Source organism: Cricetulus griseus, assembly GCF_003668045.3.
Source record: "Cricetulus griseus strain 17A/GY chromosome 1 unlocalized genomic scaffold, alternate assembly CriGri-PICRH-1.0 chr1_1, whole genome shotgun sequence".
Classification (NCBI taxonomy): domain Eukaryota; kingdom Metazoa; phylum Chordata; class Mammalia; order Rodentia; family Cricetidae; genus Cricetulus; species Cricetulus griseus.
This window is the reverse complement of record NW_023276807.1, coordinates 246865075-246885234: the sequence shown is the minus strand read 5'-3', so window position 1 is coordinate 246885234 and position 20160 is coordinate 246865075.

Sequence of the window (20160 nt, the reverse complement as noted above, 5' to 3'; positions counted from 1 at the left end):
TGAGGATGGGCAAATGGAAATGTAGGATAGTAAGAGTCAAGATTTCTTAGATTGTCTGTCTGATTCCTTTGACTGCATGGTCAATGAGTTGTCAGGAAAGAGTCCCTCCTGTGTCAGCTGAAGAGACAAAGGAATGAGATGAAGTCAGAAGACTGAAGGAGAAATTCTGGGGTGGGTGTCTTCTAAAAATGGGGCACAAGTGATGGAGGTGATGTAGCAGGTGGTTTGCTATGGATCTGGGCAATTGTAATGTAAAAGATAGAAAGGAGAGTAAAGGTCACCCATCAAATTCCCTGACTGACACAGCCAGTGGATTACAAAGGAAGATTACCTCATTAGTAGTGAGAGAGAAAGGTTGTAGAAGAAGATATATTGCTTTTCCTGCATTCTTGTCTTAAGTTGTCAAGTTTAAATATGTATTAAAAGTTTAAGCTACAATAATTATTCATTTTATGAAAAGTTAATTTGAATGTTGAAGGTAATTTATTTTGTTACATATCAACAATTTATTTTGTGTAGAGAATGTGTTTACTTCACATGGGGAATATTTTTAGCAAAATTTTTATCTATTTTTATTTTGTGTGTCTGCTTGCTTTGTTTCGATTTCTGTGCACCCCTGTATGTCTGGAGCCTATGTTCAAAAGAAATCTTTCCATAATACTAGAGGTACAAATCATTTTAAGCATCCATCTGGGTCCTGGTTGCTAAACATAGATCTTCTGCCTAGGGATCTAGTGAATTTAGCTATTGAGTAATATCTGCTGGCCCAATATTGAGAGTATATTTTCATGCTATGTTTTTATCAGGAAGTCATAATAGCTTTCCTTTAACATTGGGATTTGAGTATACAATTTAATTATTTGGGGAGGAGATGTGAAGTCTTGGTTGAGAAGCAATTTTATTCCCATTCAGTTTTTCATTTCAAGAAAGTTTATTAAGTCTTTGTCAAATTTGGTTGACATCTTGGGTAAGTGGCAGTATTTGCTAATTTTTAATCATTCTGTCAATATACATAGAAAATCATTCTCTCTTTCTTCTCTTTCTTAATTTTCAGATTTCTAAAGCTTAGTATCCAATAGAATTCTCATAAATTTTCCATGCGCTTTTTAAATAAGTTAATTATCTATTAATGATTATTTAATCTTGGTGATACAACTTAATGAATCTTTAAAATTATGGAACTGAGACTGACATGTAAAAGAAGCTTGTTTCTAATTTAAATAAAAATTATTTAAGAAATTACAAAAATAAAACAGCCATTTAATGATCTATACAAAGTTGTGAAGGGTAATAAATTATAATCTTTCAAGACAAAGGCATATTACATTTACTTCAAATTTACTTAATATTTATAAATCTTAATCTAAGCAAAAATCAGACATTGCTATTATATCATGTGTTTACATCTCTGATTGTGTGTACTATATCTTACATAGTTCAACTTTCACAAAATCAGTATCTCTTATTACAGTATAGTGCTATTCCCTTGAAATTGAATGCTTCTTATTTTAATGTTTCCATCAGATAATATCATTCATGTTTTACAGTCACAAAACTTCATTATTTTTCCCAGTCAGATGTCATAGCACCAACCCAATCTCAAAGAATGGTGTATAGTAAAAGCAATTAAACATGGTATTTTTCTTCTGAAATTGTTGACCTTAACCAACTCATTTAAAATTATGAGTAGCATTTTTTGTGGGGAGATTGGATGCAGATGCTATAAAACATTATTTATATTGCTTTATAGATTTTTAAACTAATTTTACTATTAATCATATAATTAACTTATATAAATCTACTATACCCAGAAAACAACTTACTAAATGTTCCTATATTATTCCCTTAAAAATCTTAAAATATTTTTACATAGATTCTCTACATTGGTGAAATGTACATACTTTTTCTAATCAAAATTTTCAATAATTATGCTCAAATACATTTTACTCTATTGAATAGATGATCCCTTTCTACAGAGGAAATCCTCTGTCTTAACTAAAAAATGTAGTAAAGGTACTCATTATTACAAAACTTACTATGCCTTAAAAATCAAGTGCCACTAACTAGTATGTTAGAATTACATAATTAAAGGATAGGTTTTAAATAAGATATATTAATTAAATTATATATATATATATATGTATATATATATATATATATAGAGAGAGAGAGAGAGAGAGAGAGAGAGAGAGTAAGATTTTGTGAAATATACAGGTGCATATTTTTTGACAAAATATAATTGGAACATTTCACCAGAGGCTTCTTCAGTAATACTCACAAGATCGTCAGCTTGGAAGGGAATTGGAATTTCTCAGGAGGGCTGAGAGCTATTGCAATAACCAGAACTATTCTCTGGCCTTTGAATGCACCACAGGCAAAGTCTGTGCATTGATTACAAGTGTTTCAATTTTAATACTTGCTTCATGTTTCTTAAATATCACCTGTCTTTAGAATTAAAAGGATCTCAAGAAGTCATTTGGGTTTTTAAATAATTCTGAAAGAATAAAAGTTTTCTTGGAAAGGTTAAAAGAACCCATAACTCCTCAAATAGAGAAAACATAGATGATCTCTTCTGGTAATTGTTAAAGGTCATGTTTTAATCTGGTGCCTCAAACTGATAATAGGGAACAGCCGGTACCTTAGAGTTGAAGGTCAAAACAACACACTGCACTCAAAGTATGGTACAATAAAATCAATTAAACATTATATTTTCTTCTGAATTTATGGGGTTTAAGAAACTTACTTTCATGTGTCATATTGAATTGAGTAATTTTAGTGTGATTAGCAGCTGAATCTTTCAAATAAATTTCAATGAGGAAAACAAATTAATTTAGGATTCTATTAGAATTGAAACATTCTTATTTTTATATTTTATTAATTTCCATAGACTTAAATAATCTCACTGCACTAGGTATTCAAGCAATATTTTTGTTACTGGAGTCATGAGCAAAAGATTCGACTCTAGAGATTCTAGTAGATCTGTTAGAGCTTCTTCCACTAAAGAAATAAAATGGAAGTTATGAAAATAATAGGAAAGCAATCTGTATAAGAGACCATTTTGAGAATGAGCAAAGCAGTATTTAAAACTACATGAGCTTTTCATTTAAATACAGGAAATACTGACAGAAAGGGCAAGTTATACACAATTAAACATAGTTGGTTTAACACTGATATGGGTCTTTCTCATCTGTATTCCATGTCTACACAGTGAACACACTGAATGGTCTTATTGTCTGATAGGACAATACCATTCCCTTGAATCAGCTGCTCCTGCTGGTTAGGGGAGCATGTGCTTTCATCATGAGAGTTGTCTTCCTGAGTGTACTCTGAAATCAAGGAAAACTCAGGACAATGAATGGAAACGTGGACATATGTTTTAGAAATTCATTACTAGGATATTATCACATGCCTCAATAACTGCTGTATTTTGGCCTTTGGCCCTAGAAAAAGAAGAGATAGGCTGCATATCAATAAATGCTGGAATGTTGGCCTGGTCTCAAAGCAGTATTTATTAGGACACTGTACTATAATCTAAAGACAAAGGGGTTGCAAATAAATAGAAAGCAATGATAGTAGGAATTAAAGCTGCCTGTAGTTAATCTTTAGGAGCATGTTCAAAGTCAAGTCATTACTGACAAGCAAAATGAAGTTTACAAAAGGCCATATTATTTTACCTTGTCCTTATTTTTCTACATTATGATTTTTATATTTCCCTTTTCTTAAAGTACCATTGCAATATAAAGCATTTGTTTAATTTTTATGATTAAAAACTACTCAAAGTCCAATTGAAACAATCTGTTAAATTCCTATATCATAGCATCTACATTATATACTAAGTTGTATCTGAAAGTTAAGATTATATGTTATCTCAAAACTACAGTTCAGTATTGCTTACCATTCTTGAAAAGATCATGGCTAATAACAATAATTTGGTAGCTATTTCCTAGGGTCATTGGTGATTTGTTGTAACCACAGCAGAAGGAATCAATAGTTTCAGTGGCCTATAATTCTTTTTTATAATACAACTGTGAGACCAGGAATTTTATGACAACCTTTAAAGGTGTCAAACTGGGTCTAAAATATTGTTAACATTTATAGTATGCATTAGGCACAGATAAAAATTAACACTTCCTCCTTCTCTTTATCTGACTTTCCTGTTTGTGTGCTATTCCCTAGAAGATTCTTTCAAACACTGGCATCAGACAGGCCAACAACACCATGGATATACTTGTTAACAAGTGAAGAACAACTCAACTGGGATAATTATTAAAATGACTATAAGCAGATATGGCATAATGACATTATATCCTACTTACAGCAGAAGTAGAAGACAGATGAATAAAATAAAAATTATTTACTGCATAAGACTTTTAAGTGTAGGTAAAAGCAAACAAACAGAAAAACAAGAAAGAACCTTTTACAAATCTAGAGTGGATAAAACTATTTGTAGCAGGTATTGATTGCCAATAGCTTTTGAGTTGACTGTGGGTCTTTCTGTTTGTTCTCTCCTCTGAGTGCTGAGATTTCATCTGCTTTAAATTTGTGCAGGTGTTGTTTGTATTATCTCAGTCTCTGTGTGTTCCTGTTTTGAGACAGGGTTTCTCTGTATTGCTTTGGAGGTTGTCCTGGAGCTACCTCTGTAGACCAAGCTGGCCTTAAACTCACTGAGATCCACCTGCCTCTTCCTCCCAAGTGCTGAGATTAAAGGCGTGAACCAACAATGCCTGGCTGAGGAGTGGTTGCTACATTGTTGGAGTTTTCTTGTCCTGCCAGGTTCCACTGCCACTTTCAGCCCCAAATAAACACAAAAAGACTTATGTTAACTATTAAATGTTGGCTGATGGCTAGGCCTTCTTATTGTAAAGCTCTGTCTTAATTATTACCCAATTTCTATAAATCTATATATTGCCATGTGGTCTTGGCTTACCGGAGAATGCCTGGACCTGTTACTCCTTTCAGCCACATGGCTTCTCTCTGTGGCACCTCTCTGACTACCTTTCCCAGAATTCTCCTTGTCTCCTAGTCCCACCTATCTTCCTGCCTTTATTGGTAAACAGTGTTTTATTCACCAACCAACAAGAGAGACATCAATGCTGAAGGACATCCTCCATTATTTTATTTATATAACAGTATGGATTACATAGCCAAATCTAATGGACTCCACGCATCTAATGAATTTCTTTAAATAGAACCCTGGCTACCAACTTATTAATGTTTTGTTTGCATAACAACAAAAATATCAATAATTATTAAGAGTGCTGATACAGGGCATTGGTGAAGCACACTTTTAATCCCAGCACTCAGGAGGCAGAGTCAGGCGGATCTCTATGAGTTCGAGGCCAGCCTGGTCTCCAGAGCGAGTGCCAGGATAGGCTCCAAAGCTAAACAGAGAAACCCTGTCTCGAAAAAAAACAAAAAAACAAAACAAAACAAAAAGAGTGCTGATACAGTTTGAAGCATGAAATATTTAATATATATGTGTGTGCATGAATTATAAAGAGACTTTATATTCAAATGATTGAAATATATATGTATTCATAATATATATATATATATATATATATATATATATATATATATCCACTGCTGTATCTAGTATTATTTTATTGACACTGACTAATCTAAAAGTAAAAGAAAGTTGACAGTGCCTATGATTTTTATATTTCTCCCCAATTACGAGTCTAACATAAGTTTAAAAAAATTCACTAGGTACCCCTACAGGTGCCCCTACATTCTCTATCTAGAACAGTTTAACAGTCACTGAAAATTCCAATGTGGTGTTGTAGTTCAAAATATATGCTTCTGCATCTTCCCCTGCATTCCCAAACTAACACTAAATTCAGTGAAAAACACATGTAAATGTGTCTGTGATATCCTATGCAAATGTAAATCAATATCATCGCATTGTTCTTAACATATTTATGATATTCAGGACATAACTTCCTTTCAATACAATATAACTTTTAAGAGTCTATGATAGAATTCATAGACTGTATTACCATATTCCCTATAGCAGTATCCACAAGAAAACTGTGCAAGTTATTTCAGCTTAGCAGCAGAAACACCCTTCTCCAAACAATGTCAGTGCTATTCCTCAGACAAAGTCTCTATAAAACTACAGTGAAATGTTTTACTAATATATAGTTTTCAATGTAGCCATTGTTACTTCATGAATATGGAAGTTAGCATCTGCTTTCTGTCTCTCCTGTCTCTTAATATTTTCACTTTGTATGAACACATAAAGTGATTGAAGGGAGTAATTACTTCTAATTAGTGAAGAGTAACTTTGTACTTACCTTTTTCTTTGGTTCTATTCTGAAATAACACACTACCATATCCCAGGCTTGCCCCAGACTCACCTTGTTCATCTTAACTGAATCTTCTTGATGCTGGCAGAACAGATAACAACAAAATAAGGGTTTCTAGTCACCATTTGATGCACAAACTGTATGAATGCATATCAGAAATACTATTGTTTTCAAAAGTAGTTTGCTGAAAAATGGAGATCTATATTATTTTGGATTTTTTTAATTCCTAGAAAATGTTGCCTGATCATGGCAAATATTCCAACTTCCACTCTGCAGAGATAGCAAAATATGAATATTAGTTAATTCCTTTGTTGCTATGACAAAATACCTGAAAAGAAGAAACTGAAGGAATGAGTGGTATTTTGACTACCATTTTGAGTACAATATCTCTTATTACCATGAAATTCATGGTAATGAGAGTGTGAAACAACTGTACACATTGAGTTAGGAATCAGAGATAGACAGCACCTCGTACTCAGTTTGCATTCTGCTTTTATTCAGTCCGGGGTCCTACTTTATAGTACAGTAATGTTTATATACAATGTGCATCTTTCCCCTTCAAACAACCTGCTCTAGAAAATTTGCAACAAACATTTGCAGACACTCATCTGTTAGGTTGTTCTAGATCACACTGACCAGCAATCAATCTTTACCTTTAGATCATACTTCTAAGAACTTTAAACATCTGATACATTATATTAACTTTGAAGTATCCTCAAATGTCCTAACATAATTAGTAAGTTGTCATGAACTGGAGAGTAAGTAGTATTTTCAGGGTACATATGGGAAATTTCTCATTCCATGAAGACAACATGAACAAAACTAGAATATTTCTAACCTTATCATGGTTAATTTTGCTTGAAAAAAATAGTTGTATATTTGTTTCTCCATTCTTCATTTATTCTGCTGTAATTAGAGTAAAATTCCTCATTTTAATATTTATTATGAACTAAGGTTTGACCCCTATGTAGGATTCCTGTGTATTCAAATGCAATTCCTGCGTTTATAGGTTTCTTTTTCCCCCTTTGGCTAGTTTTCTTCTGATTTTCTTTACTGTTGTGATTTTGTTGTTGATTTTTCGAGACAGGGTTTTTCTGTGTAGCCTTGGAGCCTATCCTGGCACTCACTCTGGAGACCAGGCTGGCCTCAAACTCACAGAAATACACCTGCATCTGCCTAACAAGTGCTGGGATTAAAGGTGTGCGTCACCAAGGCACAGCCTACTGTTGTTATTATTTTTACCTCATTTTATTTTTATTTGCTAGATTCTTGTTGGTTTTCTAATGTAAACCAAAAAAGACTGTGGTACTGAGTCTTGGAGTTGGGGGCAGGATGGTTGGTAAAGTGTTTGTTTACCTTACAGCACAACATCCTTAGCACATAAACCCTGATATTAACACAAAGTCATAATCCCAATATTCAAGGGATAGAGGCAATAAATTTCCAGGTACTCTTCAGCTTCAAGAGTTCAAAACTAGACTAGAAGATAATGAGTTAATAAATAAGAATTATGCAATTTATTAAATGCAGTTTTGATAACAGTAACTAAGATATTTCCTCATTCATGTTTTAAAACACTATTTGAATCATAGTCACAGGCAAGAATATTCCTTAACCTTCATCAGGGAAATTTCTCTTAGCCACAGGAGACCATTAAAGGTAATCAAATGTAAGTAATCAACGTGTAAATTTCTGGAGCCCAGTCCAAGTAGATTTGTCTGTAAGGCAACTCCAACTATGTATGGCTTAGGGAACATTGTTTACAAGGGGGCAGAATGATTGTAAAAGCAAAATCTGAGACAGATCATGCCCAAGATTTTCCTCTGATCTGCACACCAATGAGCACACACTCATGCCTCTCCACTCACACAGGCTTTTACACTATGCATATCTTCATCCCAGATACACAAGAATGGTTCAAAATATAAAGTAATATTAATATTATCCACCATATAAACTTAAAGATAAAACAGGGACTTTTCATTAGATGCTGAAAATGTTTTTGACAAAATTCAACAGCCTTTCATGATAATAGCCATGGAACTATCTGGCATTCAAGGAACATGTCTAAATATAATACAAGCTCGGTACAGCAATCCAACAGCCAACATCAAATTAAATTGAGTGAAACTCATAGCAATTCCACTAAAATCAGGAACAATACAAGGCTAGCCACTCTCTCCATATATTTCCAATATACTACTAGAAAGTCTATCTAGAGCAATACAAAAATAAGATCAAGGGGATATATATATATATATATATATATATATATATATATATATATATATATGTGTGTGTGTGTGTGTGTGTGTGTGTGTGTGTGTGTGTGTGTGTGTGTATATTTGGAAAAGAATGAGTTAATGTATCATTATTTGCAGATGACACGGTAGAATGCATAAGTGACCCCAACGTTTCTAACAGAGAACTCCTAAAAGTAATCCACACATTTAGGCAAGTGGATGGATAGATGATTAATTAAAAATTCAATAGCCCACTTATACAAAAATTATAAAGGTGTGAGAAAATAAAAACACCCTTTACAATAGCTATAAAAATTCCACTAAAACAATGAACCATAACAAGGCAAGCCACTCTCTCCATATATATCCAATACAGTACTAGAAAGTCTATCTAGAGCAATATCAAAAGAATATTTTAAGGAACAACTTTACAATACAGTACAGAATATTTTAAGGAACAAAATGTCTTAGAGGGAACTTTAATCAAACAAATGCAAGACCTGTATGACAACAACTTTAAGGCTTTGAAAAAAGAAATTGGAGAAAATATGAGAACATGGAAACATCACTCATGCTCATGAATCAGTAGGATTAACATGGTAAAAATGGCTCCATTACCAACACCAAAGTACAGATTCCTCAGGAATTCTGATTATCTTCTCCTGCCAGCTATTGGATGTTCAACTCTTTATTAAATCAATTAGAAGGTGCAAAGACATAGTGTACAGAAAGATTATCCCCAAACCGGATTGCCTTGCCCAGTCTAAATACAAAGAGGTTTGCTTATTTTTATTGCAATTGATATGCCATGCTTTTTTTATACACATGTGTCGCCCACCCCTTTCTGAACAGCAACAGAGAAGGCAGAGAAGGTTTGGATTGAGATATGATGGGTGGAAAGGTGGGAAGAGGAACTGGGAGGAGAGATGCAAGGAAAAACAATGTAAGGGATGCAAAATTAATTTATCAATTAATTTATTAATGAATACAAAGTAAATAAAATTAGGAAAGTATCTTTGATGTATGATTTAAAATAAACATTGAGTCAACTTGGCAGTTTAATTTACAGAAAAGTTATTTTCTCTTTATGGTGTTTTTCTCATGAACAACACATTAGGTAGTGTTCCTATCATCTTTATTGAGAAACAAAATTTTGTGCTTAACTTTCTCTATGAGTCTAAAGTTGTTCCTTAAAATATTCTGAATATGAAATAGCATATAATTAGCTAAGGAAATAGGATGAGGCAATCTATCATAGACCAAACATAGAAATATTAAACATATATAGAACTATTTATAGCTGAATAAATGTCTTTGTTTTATGCATATGGACTCCCTGATTTAATAGTATATATGCTTTTACCTATTGATCAACTTGTGAAATAAATTACTATTGATTATTATATTACATGCTTTTCAAAAATCTAATTTTCTTATTGATTGTAAGTACACTTATAAAATGTTTGAATTCATTGTATAAAATATCTTTTCCAAGTTCTCAGAGACACTAGGTGTTAAAAGATTGCATTCAATTTAGTTAAAGAACTAAATTTCAATACTTCGGAATTTCAGTGAATATTTTCAACCTTCTATACATTTTTATTTATATAAAATTGAAGATATTCAAAAATGAAACGTTTTTCAATTAGCAGATTACATCAATTTTTTGTAATGTTCCTTTACTGACTCTCATCTTTTTTGAACCACCTCAGAAAAATTAGAACTATCACGAGGCGTGGGTGCAGAGGAAGGAGGTGGGAAGTGGGGAAGGAGAGGGGGAGGAGAACAAGAGGCCTGAGAGAGGGGAGGAATAGAGGAAGTCAACAAAGGAGATGCCTTGATAGAAGAAGACATTACAGGTATGGAGAGAGGTCTGGCACAGGGGAAAGGTTAGGGGTTTCACAGGGATGATACCAACTAAGAATCCAAGCACTGGTGGAAAAAAAAAAAGACATTGATACCCTTCCCCTATAGAGATTGGTATCTACCTTGGTTACCACTCCTAGAGCCTTCATCCAGTAGCTGTTCGAAGCAGAAACAGGCACACACAGCTAAGTAGTGAACCATACCCCTGGAATCCAATTGTGGAGAGGGAGGAAGGATAAGCAAAAAATCCAAGACATTGCTGCAGAAACTTGCAGAAACAGTTGACCTGACCTAGTGAGAGCATGGAGACCCTAGTCATAAAGCTGGGGAAACAGCACTGGAAGGAACCAAGCCCTCTGAATGTGGGTGCCAGCTAGGAGGCCAAGACAGTCTATGGGACCTCTAACAGTGGAGCCAGTCTTTAACCCTAGAGCAAAACTGGACTTTGGGAGCCCATTCCCTATGGAGGGATACTATTGCAGCCCAGATACTGCAAGGAGGGCCTAGGCCCTCCCACAAATGATATGACAGGGTTTGACGGTCCCTGGTGGAGGCCCTCACTATTCCTGGGAAGGAATTTGGGGGTGGGTTGGGAGGTTGGTGGTGAATATGGGAGGATGGGAGGGTGAGGGACTTGGGGGGATAGATATGTAAATATGAGTAGTAATTAAATAATTTAAATTAAAAAAAGAAGTGTGTCTTTCCTGGACATGAAGGGATTGTACATGAAGTATAGATCTCAGCAAGTTAGATATCTTGAATTCTCTAATTCAACACTTTTGATCTTCATTTCTTAGGTAGTAATAAAAACTTACATTTAAAAACACCAATATAGTTAGCAAAACATCTTCCACAGATGATTTCAGTCTAAATTGACCTACTAATACTCCAACCATCTTTATCCATCACTTATTTGCTCATATACATCTTGAATAAGCCATTGTATTTATAACACTGTGTGTTTTGGAGTTTATTGTGGTCTTGCTTAATGAACAAGTGCTGACAATTCTGCAAGAAAGAAGACACATTTACATTAGACTCCGTGGAACACTGTTAAAATATTAAAATTCAGGATGACTTGAAATCAAACCAATGGTGCTTAATAAGGAAAGTTTGATACATCACTTTTCCCTCCTGTAAATATTTCTATTAATTACATGGGGTTTGAAAAATCTTTACTTCATCCTGGCAGTTCCCTAGAGCCAGCAATTGTTGCTGTGTTTGATAATTGTGCCAGAATGCCAGTTACACTGCATGATGAATGAAGTATCTGCTACAACTGTCACAAGGCAACAAAAGTAGCAAAAATATATTTAAGAGCCAGAGGCTGAAAAGTAAATTCCACACTGAATAATGTAAACAGTGTTTTATCTCAAACTTTCTGTAACTATGAGAAAATATGTTCTCGTATGAAAATCTAACAATAATTATCACATTGAACTATTAAGTCCTTACTACAATTTTATAATCAGTGCATAGAAAACCAGATCACAGTAAAAAAAAAATGGGTAATAGTTTTATCTATAGAATTAATCAATTGATAAAAGATTTTCTATTTTCCTGGACTTACACAAATGAGCATATGTAAGTAATGAACATCATACAGATGATTTAGTTTGTATTTACTGTTAATTTTAAACATGTTTCAAGTAGGGTTAACAAAAGTATATGGCCTTTTTAAAGATAATTAAAAGTTAAGTAAAAAACATATTTATTACTACTCAACACGTTGAAATTTGCTGCATTTCTCATTATTTACCTGAATTTGCTTGTTAAGAGAAAACAATAAATTATTCAATTATGCTTTCATTTTACTGTAAAAAGGAACTTTGACACATTATATTTTAATGCTCAGAGATCTGCAGATGTAGACATTCTGCTTAGGGAGTTATTTATTTGCAGAAGGATATAACATATCCTGATAGACTTCTCATTATTTTAACATGGTAAATGACACATGGATATTTTAATTTGTCCTGGGGTATTGTGTTTATGTAAATGTTAGTGAGTGAATTAAATTTGTAATTTACATTGGTAATGTAAAATTACACTAAATATTTTTATGTCTTCAATTTTCACAGTAATGGATGAGAACTGGACCAATCATTTTCTTTTAGACATAATATTTGCGCTTTCTTGTTAATTTTCCATTTCTATGGTAAAGTATCCTGACAAAATCATCTTAGGGAAGAGTTTGTTTTAGTTTAGACACCCAGAGAGATGGAGTCCATGGTGAAAGAGCACATGGCAGCTATGAGGAAAGTCGTGGCCACAGGAACAGTTACCTGACTGTTCATGTTTCATCCCAATGCAAGAATCAGCAAGTGGGAAGTGAGTCTCTTGGATACAACATGTATGAAACAACTAACATGGTATTATCAGTACATAATATTATGAATAATTATCATACATGATATCAAAGTAATTGAAAATTACACATACTAAGGGAAATGACAATGTCCTCTGAGGTTAATTTGGGGGAAAAGAATAAGCAAGTTAAAAATGTGTGTATAAGGATTCAGGATTTTGTTTCTTTGCCTAAATATTTTCAATGCTTATATTTGCTTATATTGTTCATATGAAATAGCACATTTATAATTTTAAAAAGTATATATATATATATATATATATATATATATGTGTGTGTGTGTGTGTGTGTGTGTGTGTGTGTGTGTGTGTGTGTGTATGTATGTATAAATATAACACTTCTGAAATTTTAATTGTACTTTTAAAACAAGGTACCAAGTGATTCTATTTCAAATGTGTGGTAGCAATGACAGATGATGCCATTGTCTATGTATAATAGTAGCAGAGTTGACTATTAGATTCTACTCCTCAGGAGTCAGGAGATTCGCCACAGTTACTCGACTTGAATAGATCATCTGAAATTATAGGTGACTTCTTTGGTGTCTGAATATTCACAGATTCTAAAGAGAAACTTTTGCAACCTTGAACTGTTCCCAGGTGTATTTTGCCCACTAATGTTGCTTACAGACATGAGTAATGTTTGCCCTATGGGCTTTCTACACTGAAAAGCAGCTGTTGCTGTGAGAATAGCTTCTGAAGACTCTTCTCGCCTCATCTCATTTATCATTAACTTTTGGTGGTGTTTTTTTGTGTCTATATGTATAATGTATGATCATATATGTGTGTGTTTCTACAAGTGTGGGCATGCACATGGTGATTAGTGGACATCTAGATTATTGAATCTTACCTAACACTGCAACACAAAGTTATTCAAAATGTTATTATAATTGAAAGATGTGCCACTTATAATTATTGTATTTTAATGAGCACTCAACATGTATTATTTTCCAGGGAAAGAGAGTTAGGAAGATAAAGGCTTATAAACTGTTATACAAATTAGAGTTTTATTTAGAGACATAATTTTTACACAATTTTCATATTCCTTATATGTTTTCTTGATTAGAATGCTTTTTCTATTTTCAAGAAAAATCACTGAAATTTACAAAACTTAAATGTTATTCCAAAACTGGTATGCAATCCCTCTTCTTAAATGCAGAGCTGTGCTCTATACAATCATAGTGGCCTGGAGGTGGTGCCTTGGTCACATTGATTCATGCCTATGAAAAATTTGGGTGAATATCAACCATAAATAGAAGAAAGAAAGAATAGCTAGGCAAAAATGATGGACAATTTTGGAAATATTTCATTTTAAGGAAGGATTTTTATATCAAAGTGGAGTAAAATTTGGGAAAGAAAAAACATGAATAAATAAATGCATTATCAGTTACTTATCTCTAGTTCCCTCTTCTACCTCCTTTCTGAAAGGTCTTGTGCAGGGATAAACACTACCCTACTGGATACTTTCGTATCTGCCTTCACAACACTCAAATTTTAAATCTTCCATGACTAATCACAGTGTTTCCAGGACCCATATTGTGGGTGCCAAAGAGATTTGGACTCTTTGTATTTGCTGAATAAGGATGGTTTCCTGGTGCAAAAATGCACAGTCATCTTAAGAGACATTGGATAGACAGCACTGCAGAGAATATATTTTTTTTCCTTGCTAACAGGAAGTTTTTACCAGTTTCTTGCAGGAAAAAGTACACTGGAGCTAAGCCACAGCTAAGCCTGTAGTTGGCTCACATTCCATCATCACTGTCCCTTCATGAATTAGGAGCTAGTCACCCATTTCTCTCACTCTAACTCAGCTTCTTTCCAGAATGAGGTAAGGTGTATAATCTACAGATATGATAACTTGCTTGTAGCCTATTGTTTAGAGAGCCATCAATTGTGTTTTGTGTCACTTCACAATTCTCATGCTTTCAAAAAGGGAACTAAATTTTCATTGGTATTTATGTTGGATAATGTGTTTGCATGGGGATAGGACACACTACTGCTACTTATTGATTTTACCAGATCTCTTAAATATGTTCAAACTGTGCATGGTTTTGTCAAAACATGGTTAAGAAATTCTCAATGCCTTTAAAAGGTCCACAAAGTTCAGATTATTTTGCAGAGGGATATACAAATAATTATCATGATCTTTTAAAAATCTTTAAAATACATAGAGTTAAATATTTTATATTGAATTTCAAATGAATTAGCATTTTGTGATTAAAATATACTATAAAATACAATTAGCAAAAAATTATTTTACAGATGTCCCTTCTGAATGATAAGTAAAGGGAAAACCATCTAAAAGACCTTTAAAATTCTTTTTTCAATAATGTACATAATATTACAAGAACAAAAAGTAAAACCCAATAGTTCGCTTCTTGAGTTATTAGTTCCAACCTAGTAATTCTGTCCAATCTTTAACAAAACCAAAATTACCCATCTTTCTTGTCTTCTTTCTTTTCAATCACTAATTATCTATGAAGTTGATAATTAGTATTCAAGAGCTCTCAATACTGCTTTTATGAATCTTGTTCAGTACTCCATTTATTCTTTATATAAGGAATAAAATACAGTATAAAATAAATGAACAGAATGGAATATAATCATAACTTCAGCAAAATAAAACATATAGTATATTTATAGAAAAGAGTAGGAGAATTCAAATAATAAAGCAATATGTCTGCCTAGCATGTAAGAAAAGTTTTACCCAGGAATATGTCCACTTATATTGGGCAATGATAATATCACTTAGTTTAAATTAAAAATGTTGCTATGTTAAAAAATAAGCTTCTTATTTTTTATTTTAACAATCAAGAGTTTCAACTATACACTTTTAAGCACATCCTGAGTTCTTTATATAATATTTAATTAGTTAAAATATAAAAACCAAAGATTTACTAAGAAAAAGAGAACTTTGTGTACAGATTGACACCATTGCTATTGCAAATTTATCACATAACTTGTATCACACTTTACAAAATTTTATGACCTAAATCCAAAGACAGCATAACCTCTAATGTTACCTCTCTCACTCTGAAGAGTTTAAGATATATATTATATATAATAATATATATATATATATATATATATAAGATTTATTACAATGTATTTGATATTTAATTAATTTATCAAGGGTTTGTGCTTCTAAACTTTGTCTATCTAAGAACAATGTGTCCTTTTCACCTGTGAAGTAAAATAAAAGATTCTACACACTTTGGATTTTTTATTCTTAAGTATTTATGATAACTTTTGTGCTTATTGACTGGATTATACTGTTATTGTCATAACATTCATGACATGTAACAGAAGATACCGAAAAATATCTTCACAACATGATTGTGAAGTAAGTTGAAACTTATCTAATAATGTGTAATATAAATATAAAAATGGTGCAGGATACAAGATTAACTAAAAAAAAACCTGTAGCCCTACTATATACCAATGACACATTGGTGGAAAAAGAAATCAGAGAAACATCACCCTTTACAAATGCCACAAACAACATAAAATACCTTGGCGTAACACTAACCAAAAATGTGAAAGACCTGTACCATAAGAATTTTGAGTCTCTAAAGAAAGAAATTAAAAAAGATACCAGAAAATGGAAAGATCAACCATGCTCTTGGATAAGTAGGATCAACATAGTAAAAATGGCAATCTTGCCAAAAGCAATCTACAAATTCAATGCAATCCCCATCAAAATCCCAACACAATTCTTCACAGACCTTGAGAGAACAATTCTCAACTTCATATGGAGAAACAAAAGATCCAGGATAGCCAAAACAACTCTGTATAATAGAGGAACTTCTGGAGGTATCACCATCCCTGACATCAAGCTCTATTACAGAGCTATAGTCCTGAAAACAGCTTTGTATTGGCACAAAAAATAGACAGGTAAACCAATGGAATAGAGTTGAAAACCCTGATATTAACCCTCACACCTGATTTTTGATGAACAATCCAAATTAATACTATGGAATAAAGACAACATCTTCAACAAATGGTGAACTGTTTGCAGACATGTAGAAGACTGCAGTTAGACCCAAGCCTATCACCTTGCACAAAACTTAAGTCAAAATGGATCAAAGACCTCAACATAAATCCAGTTACACTGAACCTATTAGAAGACAAAGTGGGAAATACTCTTGAATTAATTGGTACAGGAGACTGCTTCCTGAACATTACACCAGTAGCACAGACACTGAGGTCAACAATTAATAAATCAGACCCCCTGAAACTGAGAAGCTTCTGTAATGCAAAGGAGACAGTCAGCAAGACAAAATGGCAGCCCACATACTGGGAAAAGATATTCACCAACCCCACATCTGATAGAGGGCTGATACCAAAAATATACCATGAACTCAAGAAGCTAGTCTCCAAACAAACAAAACACCAAACAAACCAATTAAAAAGTGGGGTACAGAACTAAGTATACAATTCTCAGTAGAGGTATCTAAAATGGCTGAAAGACACATGAGAAAGTGTTCAACATCCTTAGCCATAAGGGAAATGCAAATCAAAACAACTCTGAGATACCATCTTACTCCTGTCAGAATGGCAAAAATCAAAAACACCAATGACAGTTCATGCTGGAGAGGATGTGGAGAAAGGGGAACACTCCTTGACTGTTGGTGGGAGTGCCAACTTGTACAGCCACTTTGGAAATCATTATGTCGACTCCTCAAGAAAATGGGAACCACAGTCATACAAACAAGGGCATATGTTCAACGATGTTCATAGCAGCACTATTTGTAATAGCCAGAAACTAGAAGCAGCCTAGAGCCCCTCAACCAAAGAATGGATAGAGAAAATGTGGTACATTTACACAATGGAGTACTACTCAGTGGAAAAAAAAAAAGGGACTCTTGAAATTTTCAGGAAAATGGATGGAACTAGAAGAAATCATTCTGAGAGAGTTAACTCAATTGCAAAAAGACAAACACGGTATATACTCATTCATATGTGGATTTTAGACATAGAGTAAAGTATTAGCAACCTACAATTCACACTGCCAAAGAAGCTAATAAACAAGGAGGACCCTAAGTGAGACATACATGGTCCCCTGGAGAAGGGGAAAGGGTCAAGATCTGCTGAGCAAATTGGGAGTAAGGGAAGAGGGGGGAGGGAGCTAGGAGAATGAGAAGGGAAGAAGAGGAGGGATGCAGAAGACATGAAGGAGCAGAAAGTTTGAGTCAGGTGAAGAATAGATGATAACAAGAATGGAGATATTATAATAGAGGGAGACATTTTTGGTTTACAGAGAAATCAGGCACTGGGGAAATGTCTGGAGATCTACAAAGATGACACTAGCTAACAATCTAAGCAACAGAGGAGAAGCTACCTTAAATGCCCTCCCCTGATAGTGAGATTGATGACTAACTTATATGCCATCCTATAGCCTTCATCCAGCAGCTGGTGGAAGTAGAAGCAGACACCGACAACTAATCACCGAACAGAATTGAAACCAAGATTCAGAGAAAGACGAGTGAAGAGCACAGGGGTCCAGACCAGGCTGGTGAAACCCACAGAAGCAGCTGACCTGAACATCTGGGAACTCTTGCTCCCCAGTCTGATAGCTGGAATACCAGAATGGGACTGATCCAGACCGCAGGAACATGGGTTTCTGTAAGGAAACCTCAGAAATCTACGGACCTCCTTTAGAATTTCAGTACTTATCCCTGGTATAGGTGTGGACTTGGGGAGCCCATTCCATATAAAGGAATACTCCTTCATTTAACACACATAGAGGTAGGCCTAGGCCCTAACCCAAAGGATACAATAGACCCTGATGACACCCTATGGAAGGCTTCACCATCCTGGGGGAGCAGAAAGGATATGTGATAGATAGTGCTTTAGTTGGTGGTGGTGGTGGTAGGGGAGGACGGGTGGGAGAAGGGAACTGGGATTGTCATGTAAATCAATCATGTTTCTATTTCAAATAAAAATGAAAAAATATAAAAATGGAATTATATGACAATAATTATTTTATTTTTCTTTACGAATTTGATTGTGTACATGTGTGTACATAAGTACTGATGCATATGGATACCTGAGACCTCAGAGAACCCTGGTGCTAGAAGTACATGGGATTTGACATACCTGACACAGGTAATAGACTGAACTAAGATCTTATACAAAACAAACAAACAAACAAAAACCACTTTGTTTTTAATCAGTGAGCCATCTCTCCATCTCCAACACCACATTTTTTGTTCTGTGATTTCCCTTTAGAAGTTTCAACAGAGAATAATAAATAAATATTTAATATTTTGTGATTTAATATGTTAAATGCTATGTCTCAGAATGAATCACTGAAAGTTGTCTTTTATGTACATTAAGTATGAAATGTACTCTGCTGGCTCATGTTTGAATACTGAGCCTCAAACATATGGAGCTATTATGAAGGTTGTAGATCTTCTACCAAGTGAAGATTGGCTGCTGGAAGCAGGCCACTGAGGAAGATCCAGGATTACAGAGTTTTATTTGGGTCTCCACTTTCTCTGCTTCCTGGGATGGCATGGTGGAAGGAGTTACCTTCACCATGTTTCATCAGGAGAAATTTCAATAATACTAATCGTGCTGCACTATCATGTAATATCCACTATGACAGCTGAATTTCCTTTGACATTATGAGCCAAAATAAAAATTCCTCATTTGTATTGGATCTCTTGTGTAATTTGGACAAGCCAATGCTTAACAAAGTGATGTAAGGGGGGTACATTAAACCTGGGGCATAGTTGCAGCAAGTGGTATTCCAAGGGTATGTTCCTGAACAATTTATAGTTCTTCACAAAGCCTGATCAGCAACAAGGCTGTTTTCACCACTGCTTTGACTGACTGAATCCAATTAATCATGCAATAATATAACAAAAAAAAACACAAGAAATCTCCTTTTTTTTTCTTTTCAGAAATTTTAATGATTTTGTCTCAGTGATGAGAAGTCTCAATATAATATTAATTTTCTCATAAGGGTATTGTGTTTAATAGACATTTGGGAAACAAGATCAGTGGTTTACAACTGAATAAGAAGATAGATGCTATACTTAGTTCCTCAAGAATATTATTCAAGTGACTCTATAAGTTTTCCTTTGTTTGGAGAACTTAAGTGAGGACATTTTGAAAGTATTCACTTTGAAAAATGAAAACCAGAGCTAAAGCAGGCCAGGAAAAATTCTGTGGTGATGTTAAATATTGTCTGTATCTTTAAAATGGTTTTCAATATGCTTCTTTGCCCAGGGAATGTATTAGATTTATAATGTTAATTTCAACAACAGTAATTCCAAGAGATGTTAAATGATTATATCTGCTTTACTTTTTAGTAGAAAGAATATGCATTTTTCATATTTTCTCTAATGAGTACACATTGATTATTATGTAAA